At 41.3% G+C, this 4,792-nt stretch overlaps 2 non-coding genes across 2 annotated transcripts; both read right to left on the reverse strand.

Annotated features, from left to right (window-relative positions):
* Positions 1 to 1,265: 1,265 nt before the first annotated feature.
* On the reverse strand, positions 1,266 to 1,338 carry trnak-cuu. Its single transcript has one exon. It is a non-coding gene; the product is annotated as a tRNA-Lys (tRNA).
* A 197-nt stretch (positions 1,339 to 1,535) lies between these two features.
* Positions 1,536 to 1,608, reverse strand: trnav-cac. Its single transcript has one exon. It is a non-coding gene; the product is annotated as a tRNA-Val (tRNA).
* Between the last annotated feature and the right edge of the window lie 3,184 nt (positions 1,609 to 4,792).

The raw sequence follows: 4,792 nt of genomic DNA on the forward strand, positions 1-4,792 counted from the left end.
GTTGTAATTGGCTATTGGTAGCCCCTATGTGGCCTGGCAGCCTACAGGAGACTCTACTTGGCACTATACTTAGTTTTTAAGCAATTAAAACTTGCCTCCAAGCCAGGAATTCAAAAATAAGCACCTGCTTTGAGGCCACGGAGAGCAACTTCCAAGGGGTTGGCGAGCAACTTGTAGCTCACGAGCTACTGGTTGGGGATCACTGGTCTAGCGGTTAGGATTCCTGGGTTCGACTTCTGGTATGGGAACTACAACTTTTGCAATAGAAACCCGTTTGTCAGCCATTTAAGTGATCCAATGTGGGCAGATTTCTGAAAGAATTTCTGATATGTTACCTGTGCCACTTTGGTCTTTGCTGTAATAAAATACCCCTTTGCCACTTTGCAGCCATGTCTTCCAATGCAGGTTACAGGGCCAAAGAGCTTCCACTCTGGTCTTCTAATCCTTCAGAGAAGAGATATGCAGAACTAGTCTGTATTACAGCCTTTGTAGTCTTCTCATTGTGCACATCTTGCTGGAATTCTTAATTGTTATAAGGTGTATGTGGATGTGGTTTGCCTGAAAAAAAAAACCAGCACCAGAAGGTAAAAACGCTGGAGAAAAACATCCTTCGAGACAGAAAACAAAGCCTTGTCAGGACCCCTAATAGATGTCATGTCTGATGCAGAAAGAGCTCAGCTGGGACTTCTTTAAACTTAAGGTATAAAGGTCCCTGCTTCAATCCCAGGTTTCAGAACTAGAGCCATGAATTGTGGGGATTCCTGATATGGAGAGAGGCCATTAAAAAGTAAAGTAGTAGCAAAAGTGTATGAAGTTAAAAAAGCTTTAGTAGGACATACATAAGCCTAACGCATTTCATGCACGAAACGGGTTAGAGGGCCCCCACACCATGCCCTGAAACTGCTACATTCAAGTCATAAGATAGGGATTTCTGCACAAAGTGCATGTACAAGCATTTTGTTTTCTTTATTGAAAATATTTCTCATATATATATTTCTTGAGAATGTGGCTAGATTTGTTGTCATAGAGTATAAAATACGTCTTAATTTTACATGCCCACTAGTGATGTGTGGTCAAGTTTTCCTCAACCCTCCCAACCCTAACCTGGCCCCCAACCCTAACCTGGCCATTTCCATCGCCTCCATTTATAGAGCCGCACCCGCCCCATCCCGTGGTGATGTTATAAAAGGGGCGGGGAGATAGGTGTGAGTCTATAGACAGCCCACACATCACTAATGCTCGCCAAATAATATTTAAAAGCTACTCGCCCAACGTGGGGCTCGAACCCACGACCCTGAGATTAAGAGTCTCATGCTCTACCGACTGAGCTAGCCGGGCAACTGCTGACCATATTCTTAAAGGGTAAGTTCACCCTGACAAGGATTTAGGGACAGATTTATCAAAGGTCAAATTTTTAAGTTATGTGAAGGGGAGGAGGGGTGAAGGGAAGGGAGGAGAAGGAGAAAGGATGGAGGGGATAGCCTAGAGGCGTCTGGACAGTAAATCTTGGCCTGCTCAACAAGAAAACAAAAAGGTGTTTCTGCCCGGTTTCGAACCGGGGACCTTTCGCGTGTGAGGCGAACGTGATAACCACTACACTACAGAAACTTCTGATTCACCCTTGTTTCAACAAAGCAATTGTACCAAACAATCTATTCAAAACTCACCTTTCAATCAACTGCCTTGCAAACCCTGTTTCTGGAGTCCAGGATTATAGACATCGTTAAATGGACAGATACTGTTTTCAGGCAAATAAAATCATTTCATTATATTTCAAAAATATTGAAAATGTTTAATCGATGTATATTTCTTTCACTTTGCAAAAAAAAATGTTTTCAGGTGGGGATCCCTTTTATTATTACAGATATCCTTAAACTATTAGTTACTTAAAGTGATACTGACACTAAAAATCTATTAATCTAAATTAAAAGTTACCTATAAATCATCTAGATAATTTTTGCTGATAGTTCTGCTTTTAGTAATTGTTATTTGAACCTGACTGTTTTGCCAACCTGACTGTCCCTACTTAACCTGTCAGTTAGAGTTTCTAATGCTAATGTACTACAGGGTAGTAAAAAAAGTAATGTAAAAGCATCAGGCAAATACTTTTATGGCAAAATTATAAATAACATTCAAAGATAATGTTATGATAGTAAAAAGGTTATTTTCTAATGTCAGTATCTCTTTACGTTCAGTCCAGCAGTAAAGCAGGTTATATTTAGGCCTAAAGGTTCAACTCGATGGATGTGTGTCCAGTGGCGTAACTAGATATTACTGGGCCCCACAGCAAATTATTTTTCAGGCCCCCAAAATGTTTAGAGGTTGACTTGTTTCTCCAATATTTATTGAAATTGTATATGAATTAGGGCCTCATGGGGCCCCTATACCTCCTGGGCCCCCCTGCAGCCGCAGGGTCTGCTTCCTCTATAGTTACGCCCCTGTCTGTGTCTTTCTATCAGACCCAGATTTATGAGAAGGCCACAAAAGTCCGGGCCTAGGGCAGCACAAATGAAGTGGCGGCATGCTGACTAGTTGTTTCTACAATTTTTCTGAAGCTTTTACACTTGGATGTACCGGAGATTTCACTGCTTAAATCATCTGCACACTAAGACCCTGTACAGAGTAACACACACATATAAACAATACATCGTCCATGGGGGACTTGGCCTTGGGGTTATGGTTGTCACCTTTTCTGTAAAAAAATACCGGCCATCCTATATTTTTAAGGTTTTACCCTATTAATAACATTGTCCCCAAGCAACATTTTCACCGGGCCGGCCGGTAAAATACCGGCTAGGTGGCAACATGGGCGTCCACAGAGGGGGGCAAGAAGGGGCAGTGCCCCCCCCTGGGACTGTCCACAAAAATCTCTCTGCTGCTCTGCACGATTAATTTTACCCACAGCCAGCCCAGCGCTTCCCAGCTGCCAGTGCCTCCCCCAGTCTCCGGGCGTTGCTGCTGCCAGTGCCTCCCCCAGTCTCCGGGCGTTGCCGACGCAACGTGACGTCGCCGACGCAACGTGACGTCGCGTCGCCGACGCAACGCGACTTCACGTCGCGTGGTCGCCACTCACCAGCCAGTGTGAGGACGAGTGAGTCGCATTCGCGCGGGAGCTCAGCTATACCCTTTTTTTGGAGGAGAAAACAATAACCAGGAATTCTCTGCATCAGAGGTAGACAGATCAGTACGGAAAACTAACTGGTGCACATCAATACAAAAAACACCTGTGTTCCATCTGTATGCAGGATACCTTAGGAATCATTAACACACATGATTATTGATGGATAAGGAAAGGCTAGCCTAGATAAGCAAATATAAACATTAAATGTTCATCAAGGGAATGCAATTGTAGTATATATTCACAGACAAAAGAGAAGGCTGACATTACCATGGTTTGTCTTGCCCGGGTGACAGCACTTATTGTGATTGCTATAGAGCATCATGTTTACTAATCAACACTGACTATTTACTCGGGTGAGACACATCCCTTTCTACAGAACCTGCACTGACTATTATGTGATTACTGATTAGATATTGTTCTTATATATTTAAAAAAGGCTGTATCCCAGAAAGTAAAGGGAGATGTTGTTATTATGCATTCTAGCAGTGTTTCTCCACTTCTCAACTGATAAATAATTTAAAGCTAACTACAGAGATAAATAGCTTTTTTTCTTTAGCCGCTGCATATCAACAGATAACTAGGAGTAAAACCATATATAAGCAGATAATTGGGGAAGCTGCTAAATGAGTTGTATAGCTAACAGACCATCACCATGCATGTACTGATGATATAACCATCGGCCATTAATATGCATTCATTATGCCATCATTGCTGAGCTGAGCCTAGGCAATGAAAAAGAAATAGGTGAGGAGTGGTCGAGTGGACCTGCCCTTTTCTCTCCCCAACCTGATCTCAGCCTGCTCCTTCCTGATTCACGAGGTCCCCCATCCCTGGCCCCTGCCTTCATGTCAAGACCCTGCCTCACATTAGTAGTACACTCCATCTACTTCCAAATCTGCCAATAAACTATATCCCAACCACTTCCACACTGGGGCACCTAAGCAATTACATTCCATAAATTCATTCCACCCTTTTATATAGATATATATATATAAATAGATATATAGATTAGATATATATATATATATATATATATATATATATATATATATATATATATATATATATATCTACAACAGACCAAAGGAATCCGCACTCACAGGTCTTAAATAAAGTTAAAAATATTTATTAGAACAGATGACTAACGTTTCGGCCTCTCCGAGGCCGAAACGTTAGTCATCTGTTCTAATAAATATTTTTAACTTTATTTAAGACCTGTGAGTGCGGATTCCTTTGGATTGTTGTGGATGAAATTATTGTTTCTGCACCCAGGCATACGAAGATCGTTTTTTCGTGAGTGCCGACACTATGGTGGAATGTATATATCTATCTATATATATATATATATATATATATATATATATATATATATATATATATATATATATATATATATATATATATATATATATAAATATATATTTGTCTGTTGGGGGATGCTAACCTAAACTAAATTACTTGCCCCCCCCTGGAAAATTTTCTGCGGACGCCCATGGGTGGCAACCCTACTTGGGGTGCCGGCTGACAAACCCAGGCTTGATTACTATGTTATTATGTGAACATGCTGTGACAGCCAGTTGTGATGAATCAGGTGAGCTCACACACACACATACAAACTGTTAAGAAAAAAAAACAAAACAAGAGCCCCACTTCGAGCGCCTCCAAAAACAC

Source organism: Xenopus laevis, chromosome 3L (assembly GCF_017654675.1).
Source record: "Xenopus laevis strain J_2021 chromosome 3L, Xenopus_laevis_v10.1, whole genome shotgun sequence".
NCBI lineage: Eukaryota > Metazoa > Chordata > Amphibia > Anura > Pipidae > Xenopus > Xenopus laevis.